The sequence below is a fragment of the Moschus berezovskii genome, chromosome 10, assembly GCF_049115385.1.
Source record: "Moschus berezovskii isolate FMDL1 chromosome 10, NW_MosBer_1.0, whole genome shotgun sequence".
Lineage (NCBI taxonomy): Eukaryota > Metazoa > Chordata > Mammalia > Artiodactyla > Moschidae > Moschus > Moschus berezovskii.
Genome location: NC_142469.1, coordinates 83,587,744 through 83,609,781, shown reverse-complemented (window position 1 = coordinate 83,609,781; position 22,038 = coordinate 83,587,744). Strand labels below are relative to the sequence as shown.

General features: G+C 37.8%; 1 pseudogene; it reads right to left on the bottom strand.

The window, feature by feature from the left end:
• Positions 1–19,754: 19,754 nt before the first annotated feature.
• LOC129561251 (T-complex protein 1 subunit delta pseudogene) lies at positions 19,755–21,650 on the bottom strand (annotated as a pseudogene).
• Between the last annotated feature and the right edge of the window lie 388 nt (positions 21,651–22,038).

The following is a 22,038-nucleotide window of genomic DNA, read 5'->3' as shown; positions in this document are numbered from 1 at the left end:
GGCATCTGGTCCCATCACTTCATGGCAAATAGATGGGGAAACAGTGGAAACAGTGTCAGACTTTATTTTTTTGGACTCTAAAATCACTGCAGATGGTGATTGTATCCATGATTAAAAGACGCTTACTCCTTGGAAGGAAAGTTATGACCAACCTAGATAGCATATTAAAAAGCAGAGACATTACTTTGCCAACCAAGGTCCGTCTAGTCAAGGCTGTGGTTTTTCCAGTGGTCATGTATGGATGTGAGAGTTGGACTGTGAAGAAAGCTGATAGCTGAAGAATTGATGCTTTTGAACTGTGGTGCTGGAGAAGACTCTTGAGAGTCCCTTGGACTGCAAGGAGATCCAACCAGTCCATTCTAAAGGAGATCAATCCTGGGTGTTCATTGGAAGGACTGATGCTAAAGCTGAAATTCCAATACTTTGGCCACCTCATGCGAAGAGGTGACTCATTGGAAAGACCCTGATGCTGGGAGGGATTGAGGGCAGGAGGAGAAGGGGACAACAGAGGATGAGATGGCTGAATGGCATCATCGACTCGATGGACATGTTTTTGGGTAAACTCTGGAGTTGGTGATGAACAGGGAGGCCTGGAGTGCTGCGATTCATGGGGTTGCAAAGAGTTGGACACAACTGAGTGACTGAACTGAATGTTGTTCAGTTTTCATTTTTTAATTGTCTTTTTATGTACACTTAATTAACAGTAAAGACAGATCTTATCACTTTAATAGGAAAGGAAAAGAACTTTTATGACTCAAACATGTCATTAGAAGCATGTTCATTCCTCTTATTCTCTTTTCCTCCTGGTTTTATAGCTCTTTCCTAGACTCTGCTCAATCCCGGTTTTCAAAGCAGCCACTGAAGATGTGTGAATATATTCTGGAGTTTCAGTTCAGTTCAGTTCAGTCGCTCAGTCATGTCCGACTCTTTGCGACCCCATGAATCACAGCACACCAGGCCCCCCTGTTCATCACCAACTCCCGGAGTTTAGTTTCCCCAAATAAAATATTGTTAACCTAATAAAACTAAACCCCGAATATAGAAATTCTTTTTAAAATCAAACAATATCAGGGCTCATACAGCAGGGTTTGTAAATCCCGTCATTGGTTCCCCAATTAACTGCATTCATGTGCACACATACTGGTGTGGCTGGTTTATTTCCACATCATTACAGTCATACTCTATGTGTGCTTCTGCCGCTTGCTTTTTTTTTTTCTTGTGACATATTTTTTGACTCTTTTCTCCAGAGTACTCATGGAATAGTGGTTTCCTATTCCAAAGAAATATTTCTAGACCGAAGATGATACCACCCTACCACCCTCCCCTCAGTTCAGTTCAGTTCACTCAGTCGTGTCCGACTCTGCGACCCCATGGACTGCAGCACGCCAGGCCTCCCTGTCCATCACCAACTCCCAGAGTTTACCCAAACTCATGTTCATTGAGTCAGTGATGCCATCCAACCGTCTCACCCTCAGTCGTCCCTGTCTTCTCCTGACTTCAATCTTTCTGAGCACCAGGATCTTTTCAAATGAGTCAGTTCTTCGCATCAGGTGGCCAAAGTATTGGAGTTTCAGCTTCAACATCAGTCCTTCCAATGAACACTCAGGACTGATCTCCTTTAGGATGGACTGGTTGGATCTCTTTGTAGTCCAAGGGACTCTCAGGAGTCTTCTCTAACACCACAGTTCAAAAGCATCAATTCTTCGGGGCTCAGCTTACTTTATAGTCCAACTTTTACATCCATACATGACTACTGGAAAAAAACATAGCCTTTGTTGACAAAGTAATGTCTCTGCTTTTTAATATGCTGTCCTGGTTGGTCGTAACTTTCCTGCCAAGGAGTAAGCGTCTTTTTATTTCATGGCTAGTCACCATCTGCAATGATTTTGGAGCCCCCCAAAATATCGTCTGCCACTGTTTCTACTGTCTACCCATCTATTTGCCATGAAGTGATGGAACTGGATGCCATGATCTTAGTTTTCTGAATGTTGAGCTTTATGCCAACTTTTTCACTCTCCTTTTTCACTTTCATCAAGAGGCTCTTTGGTTCTTCACGTTCTTCCCTAAGGGTGGTGTCATCTGCGTATCTGAGGTTATTGCTAGGGAGTGTTTTTAAATATATAGGGAGCTTTTATAAAATTTATTTTTAATTGAATTATAATTGCTTTACAATATTGGTTTGATTTCTGCCATATATCAGCATCAATTGTAGGGGCCTTTTTATGACAAAATACCATGCCCAGACTGTCAATTTCATGGAGAAACAGTGATATAGAAATACCTTGTCTTTTTCACATTTCTTTTTATAATTATAAAATGTGTTTATATCATAAGTATTTCCTTCTTCCTGGTAAGTGACTTTAAGTGTGTGTGTGTGTGCACATTTGTAAGAGCCTAGCACAAATTACTAGAAGAATTACTTGGTTGAGAGGGTATGCATATTTAAAATTTAGTTATATGCTCCCCATTGCTTTCCAAACCACTATACGAAATTATAGTCCTAATAACAGCAAACACATTCTCCCACATCCTTTTTCAACATGAGATACCATCACTTAGAACGTTTTGCCTACATAATGAGAAAAAAACAGAGTCATGTTTAAGTTTCCATTTTCCTGTCCAAACTCCTGTTACACAGTCCTTCCAATATGGTGATAAGCGACCAGTGTGCTTTTAGAGAAGTGTAGTGCATGCTTGTCTGCTCTGGACATGCTGTTGTCCATTTCATTCATGTTTTAGGTACAGTCCTATTCACCAGTCATTCACCTTTTTGAGGTGTCTTTTGTGTCATCTGCTGGGAGTGTCGTACTGATACTGACTGGAGTGATTTTTATGAAGAGCTATGAACTGATATTTGTCTAGAGGGAGCTGTGTTTTCCAAAGTCTGGTTGCTGCCCAATTAGTGGGTTGGTAAAACCAAATTAGCAATATAAAAAAAGAAATAGAAAATACTGGAAGATCTCATATATAGTAAAGGTAGGACATGTTTTATAAAACTCACTGAATATGTCTTTTAGCATGTGTTTTGAGTATGTCTGTCCATATATATATATATATTTATATGCCTATTTAATATGTCTGAGTGCTATACTGTGATATAAAATATAGCTGGGTTGAGGATTTCTAGTATGGAGAGTCTTAGCCTTACAAATCTATTCAAAACAATTTATTTCTGTCCTAACAGAGGAATAAGTTTCATACTTGTTTGTGGCATTAAAAAATAAATTTCCAATAGTATCAATATTATAAAATCTTAAAGACAAAGACTTATAGAGGGGCTTAAGTGCTTAAAGATAGATGTCACCTAATTGGACTTGGAGATATAATGGGTGTGTAAAGTCAAATTGGCTTGGGTGCAGGATGAAGAAATGATGAGTTACACCCTACTAAACTTAATCTCACTGAGCAGTGTAATTTATCTGTGCTTCCGTGCAGTCACTGCCCTTGACTCTGCAGTAGTTGCATCACTCAGATCAGTTCAGTTCAGTTACTCAGTCATGTTCGACTTTTTGTGACCCCATAGACTGCAGCACGCCAGGCTTCCCTGTCCATCACCAACTCCCGAAGCTTGCTCAAACTCATGTCCATCAAGTCTACTATGCAGGCAAAAATACGCTGAGTAAATCTTGATACTCAGCAATTTCTCCTTGTGAGCTGCACATGTGCAACTGATCATGCAAGAGTGGTGACTTGAACTAAATTGAGTGGTGACTCCTTCTCTTTCCTCAATTCCAATGCTGATGTTACATTGCTTATAAAATTACCTGTTGGTGATTATAATAAATGGTGGTAATTAAAATTAAAAAAAAAAGAAACAATGGAACACTCTGCATGTGGGTGTATTTAATTACCTGGCAGATGTCCCTACTTCTAAAGTGTGAGACTTATGGGTAAACAATGGCCTTTCTGTTAGAAATTCTACCCACACTTTTGTGTTTTATCCCTTTTATAGTTCGGTATTTTCCATCATTTGGAGAGCAATAATGATGATAATTAACTGTTTTGTGCTGTACTGTATGTTTCCCAAGTGCTTATAGCTTTCATTTGTAATACTTTGCTTCAACTAGTTCTAATGTTCTTACTTGAATTATTCTTATAATTGCATCTTCATAAAGATGATATGAATGGAAAACTTAGCTTATTTTCTGGATTTGTAAATAACGATGTTAGAAAATTGGTGTGTTTAAAGTTCTGTGATATAGTCAATTAATTTCTTACATATTTTACAAGGTGTTGCTGATACATTTTTGGCAGATATGAACACTAGATAATACATCTTGTTTCACAAACCAAAGAAGATGGAAGTGCAAGTTCTCTAAGGACTGTCGACTACCACATGATATTATTGGGTACCAGTGTTCTCTCCTTCATATGAAGCATGAAGAGGCTGTGTTGACACTGAGTATATTTACTGTGTTACTAGCAAGGGTTTTCCTTGTGGCTCAACTGGTAAAGAATCTGCCTGCAATGTGGGAGACCTGGGTTCGATCCCTGGGTTGGGAAGATCCCCTGGAGAAGGGAAAGGCTACCCACTCCAGTATTCTGGCCTGGAGAGTTCCATGGACTATACAGTCCATGGGGTTGCAAAGAGTTCAACACAACTGAGTAACTTTCACTTCACTTTAATCCCCCCCAAAGTTTAAAATGATTTTATTTATTTATTGGTAAGTATACTTTTTTTTGAAGCATAGTTGATTTTCAGTGTCATATTAGTTTCAGAAAATAAATTTGTACATATTCTTGTGCAATCTAATCCTATCTGTGAGATTGTGTCCTGACAGAGAGCATGCATTTTTCTGTGCATCTCAGATTTTGCTCAGTGGTATCAAAGCATCTGATACCTATTGTGGTTATGGATCAGCATCTCCTACTAACTTACCAGAAAGTTTGCTTATGTAAAGCACTTTGTCAGTGATGAGTATAATGACTGAGATTCCTGTCAAGCATCTTATGGGACTTCGTTAGATAATGCTGCTGCTGCTAAATTTATAGTTACCTTACAGAAGTATGTTATTGGTCTTTCTCCTCCTTGAAGGTCACTCCTTTCCATTCACTTTTCATCTAAAGAAGCTGCAGCATCAAGAAAGAGAAGACAAGGTTTAGGTGATATGAATGAGTGTTAATATTTCATTGTTTCTACTTTAGCCCTTCTACTTTTGTCAATTTAAAGTGATGTGAATGCTAATTGGACTGGTTGGCTTGATGAGAGAATCTTGCATATTACAGAAACAAAGTCATTTTAGTAGATGTTTGAAAGAAAAAGGAAAGCTAATGTCATAATACATTATGTTCCATATGTTCAATTTAGGAAGACATATTTTGTGAGTTTCTTTGAATAGAATTATTTGTGCTACTCAACAACCTTTTTACTTTTTCTTTTCTTTTTCTAAGATGCCCTCCCCACATTTAGATAGTAAAAGGACTAGTCAACATTTAGGAAAAAACTAAAGAAATGCCAATGAAAATCAGTTGTAATTTATATGATATGATTTTTTTTTCTTTGAAAACATAAAGTTGATGGGTACATGTAATTGTTAAGGCTTATTTAACAGGCTAGTTTTGTGAAATGTTATTAATATCAAATATGAGACAATTCAAAACAAAGTGTGTTACAAATAGATCTATTGTTCTTCGGTCGCAAAGTTGTGTCTGACTCTTTGACCCCATGGACTGCAACATGCCAGGCTTCCCTGTCCTTCACCATTTCCTGGAAGTTGCTCAAGTTCATGTCCATTGGGTTAGTGATGCCATCCAAACATCTCATTCTCTGTCATCCCCTCCTTCCGCCTTCAATGTTTCCCAGCATCAGGGTCTTTTCTAATGAGTCAGCTCTTTCCAGCAGGTAGTCAAAGTGTTGTAGTTTCAGCTCCAGCATCAGTCCTCCCAGTGAATATTCAGGGTTGATCTCTTTTAGGATTGACTGGTTTGATTTCCTTGCAATCTAAGGGACTCTCAAGAGTCTTCTCCAACACCACCGTTCAAAAGCATCAATTCTTCGGCACTCAGCCTTCTTTATGGTCCAACTCTTGCATCCGTACATGACTACTGGAGCAACCATAAAGCATTGATTATGTGGATCTTTGTTGGCAAAGTGATGTTTCTGGCTTTTTAATACACTGTCTAGGTTTGTCATAGCTTTTCTTCCAAGGAGCAAGTGTTTTTTAATTTCATGGCTGTAGTCACCATCCACAGTGATTTGGAGCCCAAGAAAATAAAATCTGTCACCGTTTCCACTTTTTCCTGTCTGTTTGCCATGAAATGATGGGACCAGATGCCATGATCTTAGTTTTTTGAATGTTGAGTTTTAAGCCAGCTTTTTCACTGTCCTCTATCACCCTCATCATGAGGCTCTTTCTGCCACTAGTGTGGTGTTATCTACATATCTGAGGTTGTTGATATTTCTCCCAGCAATCTTAATTCCAACTTGTAATTCATCCAGCCTGGCATTTCATATAGTGTACTCTGAATATAATTTAAATAGCAGGTTGACAGTATACAGCCCTGACATACTCCTTTCCCAATTTGGAACCAGTCCCTGGTTCCATGTCCAGTTCTAACTGTTGTTTCTTGTCCTGCATACAGGTTTCTCAGGAGTCAGGTAAGGTGGTCTAGTATTCTCATTTCTTTAAGAATTTCCCACAGTTTGTTGTGATCCACATAGTCAAAGACTTTAGTGTAGTCAATGAAGCAAAAGTAGATGTTTTTCTGGAATTCTCTTACTTTTTCTATGATCCAATAGATTTTGGCAATTTGATCTCTGATTTCTCTGCCTTTTCTAAATCCAGCTTGTTCAAATAGATCTAACTTGCTCTAATTAAGAAGATCCACATAAAATCTTTCAAAAGTAGAATTCCGTGACTTCTTCCAGTGGCCTTGTAGAAGGAAATAAAGATCTATATCATATATAGGTCTCATTAATGGAAGATCCATGGAATTTCAAGTTTCAGAATGGCTTCATTGACTGGTGGAAGTAAAGATACTGCATAGAAATAGTCTATGAAATGAAAGTATGTCTAGTTCCTTCCCTGTGAGGGGCCAGAAGTTTACAGAATCCACCCACATCATTCTCTGTGTCTTTGAGGAGTTCTGCGTATAAAGGTCAAGCCACTTCTTGCTGTTGTCTTCCACTGACTCTGCATGTTAGCCTGACTCTTGTCCTAAATGCCGATGAGGGTGTAAATGTCTACACTCTTCTGTAGTAACCTGGTGTGTCACTCTTTGTTCAGCTTCATGAGAATTATGTGATATGTAATAAATAATGGCTAAAGAAGCTTCCTTATTGCAACGCCTTCTTAATTTACCAATAAACCAGTTTAATGGTTTTAAAACACACTATATTAAGGTACAGTTTTATACCAGCTGAGTTCGTTTATGCTTTTTTTTGTGTGTGTATGTGACTATGCTCTAGGACCTTAGTTCCCCCACCAGAGATCATACCTGGGCCCTGGCAGTGAAAGTGCTGAGCCGTAACCTCTAGACCACCAGAGAATTCCCCATTTATGCTATTTTTGTGGTTGAATATATTCATCTTACCTTCCCGCTTTATCATCCTCATCTAATACCTCTTTCAATTATTTTGCCTGAAAATTTTTTTAAAAAACAAATTCTTAGCCTTTTTCGTGGCGCTGACCCAAAGAAGTACAGTGTATGTTTGGAAGGCAGAATTGAATTACCCTGATTGTCTGTTATATTTGTTGTTTGTTTTTCAGTCGCCAAGTTGTGTCCATCTCTTAAGTGACCCCATGGACTGCAGCATGCCAGGCTTCCCTGTCCCTCACCATTTCCCAGAGTTTGCCCAAGTTCATGTCCATCGGATTGGTGATGCTATGCAACTATTTCATCCTCTGATGCCCTCTTCTTCTCCTGCTGTCAATCCTTCCCAGAATCTGAGTCAGCTGTTTGAGTTAGGTGACCAAAGTATTGGAGCTTCAGCTTTAGCATCAGTCCTTCCAAAGAGTATTCAGGGTTGTTTTTCTTTAAGATTGACTGTCCAAGGGACTTTCAAGAGTCTTCTCTAGCACCACACAGTTCAAAAGCATTAATTCTTTGGCGCTCTGCCTTCTTTACGGTCCAGTTGACCGTAGCCTTGATTGTATGGACCTTTGAGGATTATGTTACATTGAGGGGCACCAATGAACTCTTCTCCCAGTATTTACACTTTGGAGTGGACCCTTCTGTCTGAATGTGGGTTTGGTCAGAGATGTTAACTAACAGCATCAGGCAAAGTGATACTGTAAGTTCCAGACATAAGCTTTAGGAAGTCCCAGTAATTACCTCTAAGAAGTCCAGTTACTCTAATGGAGATGGCATGTGGATGGAGAGAGGCTGTAGAAGTTACCCTACAGGAGAGAGAGAGGCCTGGCTTTTCCAGCGTCCTACCTGGTCCCTGCCAGCTCAGTGCAGCCTCCTGTGATGACTGGCAAGATGAGCTGAAGAGTTGCCCAACTGAGCCCAGCCTAGACTGCAACATTGTGAGCAAGTAAAGCAATTGTTTCCCTAAGCCATTAAGCTTTAGGGTGGTTTACTATGCAGCAATAGATAGATGAAAACACCCCAACATTAAAAAATGTGTCATAATAGCTACTTAGTAATAATTTGTATTTATATGCTAGAAAACTGAAATATAAGTTATTGCTTATCAGCTTTTTTCTTTTTTAGAGTTTATTGTATAGTCTTGGTACTGTTGGGCTATTTAATAAAGGTATTACTTATTTTTTAAAAAATTTATTTTTAATTGGAGGATAATTGCTTTACAATGTTGTGTTGATTTCTGCTATACAGCAATGTGAATCAGCCCTAAGAGTATAAAACCTTTCATGCGCTTGTTGTTCAGTTGCTACGTCATGTCTAACTCTGTTGACCCTCTGAACTGCAGCACACCAGGCTTCCCTGTCCTTCTCTATCTCCTGGAGTCTGCTCAGATTCATGTCCATTGTGTTGGTGATCAGCTTTTAAAATAAGTTTATCACTGTACTATGTGCTGTTTACGAATACATTTACATCAAGAAGGAAAGAATAAAGTAGCCATTGGAGAGATTTGAATGCTACTCAGTGGTGTTATTAAATACAGGCATTAGAAAGTACTGATGACTTTGAAGATTTTGACTTCAGTTTAGACCACAAAGTTGGAATAGAAATGTAAGCAAAACATAAAAATATTATTTTTTGATGAGATGCTTTAGGTTCCTTTTCCTCTCAGAATCCTTTTTCTTTTTCAACTGATGTTTCAAGGTAAATACCTGGGTAGGTTGACTGATTACAAATGTTTTCACTCAAGCACAGTAGCTTCTAAATCTTTCTGTGAGCAGCTTTCTTAAAAAAGCAAGTAAGCTTAGAAAATAGTTTTTCCACAAAGTACACAACTCCTGAGCAAGCTTTTGTTCTGTGGACAGATCTGATTCATCAAGAAACATCAAGATAATTGTCACGATTTAAATTTTTAAAAGAAACCAAGAAGCCCTTGGCTCAAGTATAAAACTTTCTGTTGCTTTCTTGGCATGACGCCTTGAGTCGAAAATTTTGTGCTGTATGTTTTTTTTGTTTTGTTTTGTATTTTTGCCCCTGAGACAGGAAACTGCAGAACAAAATATATTCATTTTGGTAACCAGTGCTGGTCCTTTGGTGACTCACTATTCTTGAGTGATTAGTGCAGAAAGAAGAGGCTGACACTTGAATGCTGCTCCCTAGTGGATATAGATGATGAGCCAAGATCTCATTCTTTCATCACAGATATTTTGTTAAGCTGGGAGTCACTATTTTGACACAAGAAGGACAACATTCACATGAAAACCCTATCCTGTTTTGTAACATTTTTATTCCCGGTATAATATGCTCCATTTTAATTAAAATTCTTAATGGGCTTTGACAGCGTACGTTTGAATACACCAGTATTCCCTCCCTCTTGGCATTCATCTGTGTGATCGTGTAAAAGTAATTTTATAGAGAAGCATTTTCTTTCAAAATTGTAAGCTTCCAGAAGGTGGAATCATGTCTTACTTGCTAAAGACTATAAGATCTGAAATCTAAGATAGATCTGAGCTCAAATTGTTTTTTGAATTAATGAATTTAGCTTTTTAGTCAACATTTCCCACACTGCCCTTCCCAAACCCCCTGCCTCCCCGCCTGCCACTCCAACCACCAGCTAGGAGTTACTGGTCTAGGTAGAAGGCTAACAATTCCAGATGGGCAGCTTATGTTGAAGCAGTCACATTTTCGTACTTCTTTCTCATTGGATAGTCACTGATTTTTTTTTCTCCCCCAGTTTCATAAAGCATTGATAATAATTTATTTCAAGTATGTATAATGTGCTGAGTCTTTTCACCTTACAGTTTCTAGTGCTTACAAGATATTATTTGGAATTAGGATTAAAAATATTGGCATTGTTGATTTTCTTATAATTCCCTGTTGAAGACCTGTGTAACCAGGGATTTATGTGGAATGTTAAGAATGTTTCAATGTTTCTGGAATTACTGATTTGGAAGGTGCTTGAGTAACAAAGATGCTTTAGAAAAGTTTTTGTAGCCCTATAATTATATGATAAAAATTTTAGGTTCTTGGGAACTTTACTAAGATTCTGTGTTAATTGTGTTTAAAATTTCCCCTCACCTAAAAGAATATAAAGAAATTTTGGTTTTCAGTTTACTTTTTTGCCCAGAATATGTCATACTCTATTTTATTCATTTTTAAAAAATTTACATAATACATATTGAGCACTTGTTTTATGCCAGATACCTCTTAAATCCTTGAGGTACAACAGTGAACAAGAAGACCAAGATCCCCACTCTGGGGATGTCTGCCTTGCTGTAAGAAAAGCAGACATTGATGATAACAGCAAAAAGGAGGTGTTATAGTAGCATGGGTGATGAGTGCAGGGGAAGCAGTAAAGCAGGGTAGTGGGAACAGAGGAGAGGGGGTTATAATTTTAAGTAAGCTGAGCCAGCCTCTTTAAGAAGGTGACTTTTAAGCAAAGCCAGAGGGAGGGAGTCAGGAAGATGCAGGCCTGGAGAGGCTTCCTGAAGAAGGAAGGATAGGGAAGGAAGGACAGGGGTAGGAAAGGGCCAGAGCAGGGTATAGGCTGCTACTGCTTCTGAGGACTACTTCGATGGTTCAGTTTGGCTCAGATTGCTGCTAGATAATGCTAGCACTTATGAACCTTATTGGAAATGATCATTTTATTATCCTATTATCAAATAAAACAACACCAAAAGAAGAAATTACTAGAATAGAATCATGTAATAAGTTATGACCTACAAACCTCTCTTTTCCCCTCTTGGTTTTGAGGCCCTATGTAAATCACACAATGCCTTAGTGACAGATAACTGTGATTTTGGAATTCCTGATCAGGCCCCAGAGGCCTTTTAGATGTTTAGGGTTCAAAACTATTGACCTTATATTCAAGGTTAGAAACCATATAAATCAGATAATTAGAATGAAAGGAGTGGAAATATGTAAAATTCCTTATATCTGTGACTGTATAGTTAAGTACTCTGCAGATATTAATTGAATCTAGAGTCAGAATTTTAACTAGGTGTTGAATTTGAATATTTATACACCTATATAGAAAACACATGTCAGTTTTAAAATATTTCTTTATTTATGGCTGTGCTGGGTTTTTGTGGCCGCTTGGGCTTTTCTCTGGTTGCAGAGAGCAGGGGTTACCCTCTAGGTGAGGTGCTCAGGCTTCTCATTGTGGTCGCTTCTTTTGTTGAGGAGTGTGGGCTCTGGGGGCTTCAGCAGTGTGGTTCTCAGGCTCTAGAGCACAGGCTTAATAGTGGTAGCACACGGCCTTAGTTGCTCTGTGGCAAGTGGGATCTTCTTGGAACAGGGATTAAACCCATGTCTTCTGGATTGGCAGGCAGATTCTTTACCACTGAGCTACCAGGGAAGCCCGTTTTGTTTTTTGTTTAAAAAGTAATAATATTTTTTTCTCATCTTTGTTTTCCATACCACCTTATCCGTTCTTTTATGGTCTCTACTCCTCTAAATCAAAATCAGATTTTTAATTAATAACAGTAATAACAACACAACAATGCCCTTGTCTCCCTTTTAAAAACATTGATTTATTTGTATATTACACATTTTCAGCTTTCTGGTCCAGATGGATTTTTTAACCTGACCACCTGACATTTTAAAAGATACTGCTGCTTATTGACTATTACAATATGAAAATAAGTATTTTCAAGAAAATTTTTGCTGTCTTCTTGTTCTGATTTCAGTTTTTAAATGATGAGTACATATAAACTTGAAAAATAAGTTTTATTTCTTATTGGAAGTATAACTGATTCTGTTAAAATGGTACCTAATTATACCATAATTTTGACTTCATATTTTTAATTTTGATATCGTTTAGGGCCTACTGTGTGCCAGGGGTTGACTAGGTGCTAACACAGGCACAGCTGCATCTTACATACATGTGTTTTTAAACATACGTAAATGAGTATGGGTTTGAATATTGGCCCTACCAGTTTTAAAGGTGTGCCCTCATTCCAGTTAATTACTTAATTCTGTGAGATTCAGTTTTCCCATTTATAAAAAATGAACCTAATGATACCTTCAGTATTATGAGGAATGAGGATGATGCCTGCAGAATGTCTAACCTAGTGCTTGACGTGCAGTAGACCTCGGTAAATGGTAACTGCTGTTAATTAAAAAAAAAAACCCAGCGTCTCACTTATTAGCTGTTTTGGCTTGATTTGCTTTCATCTCAACATGTCTTCTACCTAATGTGTTAAGCTTACTTTTCCTTACTCTGGTCGTCAGCCTTTTGAAAATAACCACCTAAGTGTTTGATGAGTATGTTTATGAAGCAGATCCAGTATTTAAAAGAATCTTAGCATAAAATACTTGAGAATGATTACCCTTTAATTATAGTGTCTTTCTTTGAACTCCTGAGTTTCCTTTTTATTATTTTTTCCTTGCAGGCCCACAGCCCTTATCTCCTTGTGCTTGGCCTCCTTCTGGATTCTTCCCACTAATTACTCCCTGTTCTCTTCTCCCGCCACTCTGTTCTACACTATGCACTGTTGCTGGAATAAATTTCTTAAAGCATCACCATACCCCTTTATTTTCTTAAAACATTTACCTTGGCTCTTTGTTACTGCGTTCGAAGTTCTTTGCCTAAACTTCATGGTTCACTACCATCTGAAACCCCCTCACTTCCTTATTCAGTTTAACTTTCCATGATTCCTGAAGCCAGTCAGTGGAGACCATGCACAACCCTATGTGTTTTGTCTCCGTTCCTTTGTGGTTCACGTGCTAAGTCATGTCCTACTCTCTGCGACCCCGTGGACTGCAGCGTGCCGCGCTTCCCTGTTCTTTACTGTCTTCCGGAGTTTACTCACTTCCTTACTTGTGTGTCTTGTTCTTTCTGCTCACATTTTCCTCATCTTTTCTACCTCAAGTCAAACCCATTTCTTAAGGATGTATTCAAATTCTACATTCCCTTCAAATGTCTCTTCCTAACTCTGATTTCAGCGATTAAAAAAAAATCATGCATGACATAGTAAAACATTAGAGAATGTATTTTGTAAAGCAGTAACTGCTCATTTTAGTCTTATATCTTGAGCAGAGATATAGATTCTTTGTAGAATTGGCCTCTTTCACTAAATGTAAAATCTTTCAGATTTACCTGTGCTGCTGTATGTGCCAGTACTCATTCCTTCTTTTTGCTGAGTAGCATCCCAGTGTTTGAACATACCTAAGTATAATTATCCATTTTCCTCTCGAGGAACATTTGAATTACGTCCAGTTTGGAGAACTGGGTTTGATCCCTGGGTCAGGAAGATCCCCAGAGAAGGGAGTGGCTACCCACTCCAGTATTCTTTCCTGGAGAATTCCTTGGACAGAGAAGCCTGGTGAGGTTGCAGTCCATGGGGTTGCAAAGAGTTGGGCATGACTGAGCAACTAACACTGGACTATTATGAATGAAGCTCTGAATATTTGTATATAAGTCTTTGAGCGAAAATTGTTTAATTTCTCTTGATTAAATACCTCTGAGTGGGATTGCTTGGTCAAAGAATTAGTAAAAGCTTAACTTTGTAAGAAACTACCACATATTTTTTCCAAAGTGGTTGGAATATATGAGAATTCTTGTTGCTGTCCAGCCCTGCTGTTGTCATTCTTTTCAGTTTAACCATTTTTTTATTGTGTATGAAGATATATCTCATTGTAGTTTGAATTTTCACTTCCTTGAGATTGACTATGTTTTTGTCTACTTATTGGCCATTTGTATATGTGCTTTCAGGTAGAACCTGTCCAGGTCTTCTGCCTATTTTTGTTGATTGTTTTTCTTGATTATTGTGTGGTAATTTGTCATGTATTCTGGTTATAAGCCTTTTTTCAGCTCTGTGGTTGGGGATATTATCTCACATTGCCTTTTTTTTCTTAGCAACTCAGAGGCAACAATTCTAGAAAACTGGTGCTTTAGGCATTCTGTCTTCACAGAGCTGTGTGAATGGCAGGGCTAGAGGCCAGGTGGCTAGAAGGAACCTCTGTCTTATGTTTTCTCTTTCTAGAAGAAGAAGCATGTTTTTCTTAAGTGGTTGAGCTTGCTTTCCTAGAAAAGCCTTGCACATGACCTTGCAGAAGACTTCTATGTATTGTTAACAAGAACTGGATTACTTGACTTCAAAAGAATAAGTAGCTAGAATTTAAAAACTGGTTTCTCTATAAGGATCAGAAGGGTGTATACTTTGATATTTCTAGCAGTTGAAGAGTAAAATTTATTATGTGGCTATTATTTTGTGTGAATGAAATATACTTATCCAAGATTCTCAAGTTTTATCCTGAAGATAGTTTCAGGTAATATCCTTAAGTGCTCCCTGGAGAAGATGGAGAGGAGAAATAATCTGACAGTCTCCAGATGGCCATTAAAAAGTACTAAATTTCCTTTAAGTTCCTAATTACAAACTATGCATTTTGTTGTATTTCCTCTCCAGACAAACGAAGTAATCCTGATGTGAGTATGACTCTGCTGTAACCCAGATTTAACTTTATTAAAACAGATGGTACAAAAGGAGAAGAAAAGTCTTTTACCATCCCCTATGGGCAAAGCTCACACTTATTTATCCTCATCCAAAGCAGTTTCTCTCTGTTTTGGCCTGACTTCTGGGAGCCCAGAACTCTTAAAAGATGTTTTCTTGAAAATAGTGAGCTCTTTTCTTGTCTGTCCCAGTGTTCTTGGCTGAGCTTCCCATATTCTGGCTGTTTTTACTCATTAATATTCAGCCTGATCCATAGTGACTGAGAAGACAGCAAAAGGCTGGAAACTAGTGCAGTGAAAGATCCTACCAGGGCTTTCTGAGGAAAGATGCAAATGTCCCCAGGAATAGTGTACCCGAGTTTCATTTTCTTAAGTCAGTTCAATGCTTAAGGCTTTCAACCCATTTAAATAGGAAGTTTTTTTCCTTTTCCTTTTGATGTGAATTCAACTAGGATTTAGCTTTTCTGCCTCCTTTATAGTAAATATACTTTTCTTGTTGAGAATAAAATAATGAATCAGATTAAGATAAACATAACACATTTCTTAGCTCAGGGATACTTACCCTGATTGACAAATATTAAATTGTTTAAGAATTACTGTCCTCAGTGTGGCTGAGATGAAATTGATTATAAAAGTGGAAACTGTGTAACTTCAGAATTAGTTGTTTCCTTTTCAGCATACTGAAAAACACATTTAGCTCTTCATCCAAGGATACAATTATTTCTTATAAGACAGCTTTGAAAAGAGTAATCTCCATATATAATTTCCAAGGTTTTACACTGTAGAATCTTCTAATAGAAATTTTTTTTTCCTTCATGAGAAAGTGATTGTGTTCTGTTCAAGACAACGTGAAAAATACATAGTGTGGTCATTATATTTTTAGACCGTACTACTTTTTTATGAAGCCTGTTTTCATAGAAAGCTGTTTGCTTATGAAGGCTTGAGGCTTCCTATAAGGTTGGAAGGAAATCCTATTATCACAGATGCTTTTATAATGTAATTTAGGTAAATTTTGTTACCAGAAATGCCTCCACAACTAAATTTGCATATTAAAATTTTTTTAAAATTCAGTATAATATTGATATAAAAATTACTGGGCAGCAAACAGATTTGATATTTCTAAGTTATAGTGGGATTTGGCCTTCATTGAAATAGTGACGACTATTCGTTGCTCACCATCTTTTGTCCTCACTGTAGTAGCTTCTAGGCAGGGCTACTGGTTGGAGGTAGAAACCATTACTTCCCCCTTGGACACTAACTTCAGTCAGTGTTACGAACAGAATATTCTTATCTGGACAGGCAATAGAGCTTCTCAAGATGATTTCAGTGTTGAACATGCTTTTCTTTTGAAGTTGCAGCCGTGGAGGACGACTATGTTTTATCATCAGAATTCTGATAGTGCCACTCTGAGGCTGACTGGAAGTGGTTGAGCTCCATGATGACATGTCTGATGTTTTCTTTTCAAACCTGTCAGTGTTGAATAAAAATGCTTTTTTTTTTTTTTGGAATCCCTTTATCCCATAAATGTTTACTTGTTTAGTTGCTAAGTCATGTCCGACCAGCTCTTTACAGCCCCATGGACTGCAGCAGGCCAGGCTTCCATGTCCTTCACTATCTCCCGGAGTTTGCTTACACTCAAGTCCATTGAGTCTGTGATGCCATCCAACTGTCTCGTCCTCTGTCACCCCCTTCTCCTCCTGCCCTCAATCTTTCCCAGCATCAGGGTCTTTTCCAGTGAGCCGGCTTTTCACATCAGGTGGTCAAAGTATTGGACCTTCAGCATCAGTCCTTCCAATGAACACCCAGGACTGATCTCCTTTAGGATGGACTGGTTTGATCTCCTTGCTGTCTAAGAGACTCTTAAGAGTCTTCTCTAGCACCACAGTTCAAAAGCATCAATTCTTTGGGGCTCAGCCTTCTTTATGCTACAACTATCACATCCATACATGACGACTATTAGAAAAATCATACCTTTGACTAGACGGACGTTTGCTGGCAAAGTAATGTCTCTACTTTTTAATACACTGTCTAGGTTTGTCATAGCCTTTCTTCCAAGGATCAAGCATCTTTTAATTTTGTGGCAGCAGTCACCGTCTGCAGTGATTTTGGAACCCAAGAAAATAAAATCTGTCACTGTTTCTGCTTTTTCTTCATCTATTTGCCATGAAGTGATTATGTAATTGTGTAAATATTTACTAAACACTCAATTACTAATGTAATTGAGTAATCGAGTTTTTGCGCTAGCAGTTTCTATTAATCAGTGGGGCTTCAAATGCTTGTTAAGTCTTGGCCAGTGGCTACTGTGGGAAAAGATTGGAGGAGCATGCTTTCATTACATAGAAATAAATAATTTTAATGTAAATAATTCAAAATAATGTTTTAAAATATTTCAGAGTTATGTAGAATCAGTGTTTTGAGTTATCTAGTGAATGATTCTTTTTGGGATACTCCGGGTAAATTAAAATATTGGAATGGGGGAATTACCCTAACTAGCGTAGGGTGTAATGTTATGAAGTGTGAAGGTAAAGCTATAAGTCACTGACTCCACAGACCAAATTGACCTTGCTGTTCATGTTGCCAAATAGTATAATCCTTTCCTCGATATACATATTGAAGATGAGGATAGGAAATTAATAGACTTTGATCACAATGATTGTCTAGATGTATAAATTGTGTGTATGTATGTATGTTTGTTTTTCCAGATTATGTTGATAAAATATTTAAATAACTTATAGAACTCATATAAATGAATTTCTTATATATAGTATGTTACTGATATATTCTGATGAGTATTATGAAAATGAAGATTTTCCTCTCTGAATGAAGAGCTCATTCAATTTATAAATATATATGTGTGTATGTGTGTATATATAGTGTATTTGTGTGTGTGTATGTACGTGAGAGATACTGTGGCCTGATAAAATCAAATAATAGTCAAGCCACCACCATATTGTACTCTAAGATGATATACAGTGGGCTATGTTGTTACAACTTATTGTTATAAGTTATAACCTTATTAGTTTTTGTATCTCTTGTATAAAGAACCCAGAGAAACCAAACAGGGGAACTGCTATTCTGGACCTAGTTTTTATGTAGAAAGGAGAATAGATTCAGGAATTTTCTGTATGGTAAAATTTGTTGTTGTTCATCAACTCAGCCTTTGGTGTATGCTTAAAATATAGAGTAAAAGAAAGATAATGTCCTGGATTGTATTGACCTACAGAACTGACAAACTGCATAGGGAGCAGTTTGGGAACTGAATATTCTAGGTGTCTAATTTTATGTTCCTATTCTTTTTTGGAACAGGTTTGGCATTAGGTTGGTATTTTTGCATCAAGAAATGTTGAGTAGAGAAGGCTTTCCCATCAACATTTCATTAATCATAATACTGCCCTTAGAAGGGAAAGAATAGCAAGTGTTCCACATTCCTCTATGGGGAAAGTTTAGAAAATAAATTTCACATTATTTTAGGTATTATATATATGTGTGTGTGTGCAGCAGAAATTTCGATATTCAGAAATATGCTGATGGAGTAAGAATGTGTATATGATATACAATAATGTTTTGTTTAGTCTTAATTATTAAATGAGATAGTCACTTATAAAAATGTTTATTTATTAGATAAACAATATTTGCTAATGCTGAAAAATTAGAAAGTTCAGCAACCTGCCATGTGGAGTTGGTAGATGCTGCTACATTTTGACTTTTTTCTAATATTAATTTAGATCCTAAAGTGTAGCTGAGATTTATATGTGCATATGCATTCATGTGTAGACTTATAGTTTGATATTCTGTTTTTTCATCTACTATTATGAAAATTTCCTCATTTTTTTTGATTGTAATTGTTAATGAAAATAGAATATTCCATCCTATGTATATACCATAATTCAACCATTTCCCTATTTTTGAACATTTAGGTTTTTTAATTTATGTTTTTACTATTAGCTTACTATAGTTTGTCATAATCCTTAATAGGCCCAGTTGCTTGATTCTTTGATAAGAGTATTTTTGACATGTCTAAAATTATAGTTTATCCATGAAATATGCATATGACTCATTATTTAAGTGAAAATTTAATATGAATATATACATACACAAACTCTATTGCTATTTTTTTTTTTGAAATTCTGACATTATTCAGAAAGACATGGTACTCTGAGTAGAGTGAAGACTGATTAGGAAATGTTTTTACACTGTTACATTTAATTATTTTACTTTTTTGTGTAGCCTTAGATGTGGTCATCTTTTCATACAAGAGAAGAAAGCAGTATAAATATCTAAACAAGCCGTTGAAAGTAAAACTGAGAGTATTGGATAAGAAGAGTATTGAGGATGTAAGTTTCATAATAAGAATATAGCAATAGGAAATTATGTCTGATAACCTGGGAACTGGGGAGTGTGTCCTTTGTGTTTTCATTCCACTGTTTAGAAATTCTTTAACTTGATGGAGGCATAAATTTGATTTGAATATTGAAATTGTGTGCCAGTTAATTAATTAATAACTTTAACATACGAATTGTATGTTGCATTAAAGACATGCAATTCGTATGTTGAAGACTTAGCCCTATTTTAAGGAGCAAGCTGCTCTTTTATTCTTGTCTTTATTTCCCCATTCAAAATCATCCCTTAGAATGACTGTGACGGGATTGCTTTCAGGATCTTCAAGGAGACCAAAATCCTCGGATGCTCAAGTCCCTTATAGAAAATGTTTGCAGTAGTCGCATATAACCTATGCACATCCACACTTTAAATCATCTCTTTTTTTTTTTTTCTGAAACCACATATTTAATATTTTCGTTAAACTGTGTCAATACAATTTTAAGCAAATGCCAACTGGAAGACCAGGCTGAGAAATTCATAAAAGAAACAATCTTCCAAACAAGAAGGAATGCCAAGGTGCTCTTCCACTCCAGCTGCACCATTAGTGGCCATGATGGTGCCAGTCAGACAGTTAACCAGATTACCGAGTGTTTACCACATCATCAATTTTCAGAATGCTCCGGACAGTTTCAGTTGCTAGTGTCAGTGCGCTGACTGAAACCAACAGAGGCTGGACAACGAGTTCCTCCAATATGTTGGAAATACCACCCTTTCGGACATTAATGCCTGTAGTTTTTTCTCCCTGGGCATGCCGGTTTCTTAGTTCCGTTACAGTAGAAATGGGATTCAGGCCAGCGTTTTCAGCTAGTGTAGATGGAATGACTTCCATAGCATCTGCAAAAGCACGAATGCAGTAGGATTCCATACCACTCAATGTTCGTGAGTATTCAGTTAACCACAGGGCCAACTCTATTTCTGGAGCACCACCTCCTGCAATAAGAGCTCTCTTCTTCACTAAACAGCGAATAACGCAAAGAGCATCATGGATGGAGCGCTCAGCTTCTTCAATCACCAATTTGTTAGAACCACGAGCAACAATTGTAACTGTTTTTCCAGGGCTTGCACAGCCTGTAATCTTGATCAGTTTGCCAGAACCATTTAAGCTGACCTCCTCAGCTAACTCGGCAGATCCCAGCATGTCAGCAGTGAACTGGTCAACATGAGCAACTGGTTTGGTTCCAATCGTCTTACAAATGAATTCAATGTCTTCTCTTTCAATATCCTTTACCACCATAATCTTCATTTTGTTCAGGAAATGTAATGCAAGATCACTAAGAGCATCTCTTAGAATAGACTTCTGTATGAGAAGAACATTACATCCTGTTTTTTTAATTTGTTTCACTAAATTTAGAATATAAGCTCTCTCTTCTCTTAACACTTGATCCATTTGAACATAGTCAGAAACCACTATTTGATTGTCCATATCCGTTTTGGGAGCAGATAAGCAGAACTGAATAAGCCCAATCTTAGCCTTTTCAACTCTGGTTATGCCAGAATTTGCTACCTTTTGAGTAAGAACCAGACCTTCCACCAACTCACAGTCATCAGTTGTCCCACCAAGCTTCTTAACTATTTTAATATCTCTAAGATCTACACTAGTAGCTGTGGCTGGGTCAATCACTTTCATCACTGCATCTACACTCACTGGAGAAAGGAGACTTGAATACTGAGACACAACCTTTGAGTTCAATGAAGTGGCCTCACTATTTAATAAAGTTTCTCTGTCACTCAGTTCCACAGGTTGAGACATGTCAGTCAAGATTTCAATGCCCTTTTCCAAAGCTTTCTGGAATGACTCAGAAATGATGGTGGGATGAATCCCTTTCTGAAGAAGCTTGGTACAGGAATCCAAGAGAGAGCCAGCAATAATGACCACTGATGTGGTGCCATCTCCTGCTTCTATATCCTGACCCTTGGACAGCTCCACCAGCATTCTGGCTGCTGGATGTAACACCTGCATTTGTTTCAGAATGGTGGCACCATCATTTGTAACGGTCACATCACCTTTTCCATCTTGAATCATTTTATCCATTCCTTTTGGCCCGAGGCTTGTTCTAATAGCATCAGCAACAGCTTTGGCTGCGGAGATGTTGCTGAAGCGGATCTGGGCCGGTTTATCGCGGTCCTGATAGGCGCTCTTCCCGCGGCCGCCGGCAGCCCCGACAGCCCCAGCGGGCGGCCCGGTCCGGGGGGCTACGTTCTCGGGCATGGCAACCTTGGATGGGTCTGCGTGAGCTTGGGAAGGACGGATGGACGCGGATTGCGGCTGACCAGGGACCAACCATAAGCGCCCACCCTAAATCATCTCTGAATTACTTATACTGCCTAATACAGTGAAAATGCTATGTTAAAAAAAAATAAAAAGTTGCCAGGGTGGCAAATTCAAGATAGTTTTTTGGAACTTTTTGGAATTTTTCACCTGAGTATTTCTGGTTGGTTGAATCCATGCATGTGGAACCTCAGGATACAAAGGGTCAGCTGTATAAACTGTATTATTATTGTTTTTAAACCTCTTACATCTCAAATTACTTATTTAAAAATATTTTGGACATGATTACTGTGTGATAATTTTTAAAGTCAGCTCCTTGCACCACCCTGGCCTGTATCATTAGTGCATAAGAATTCAGTTGGTCTTTGTGAATTTTTTTCTCTCTCACGGAACCTTGCTGCTTGTCATT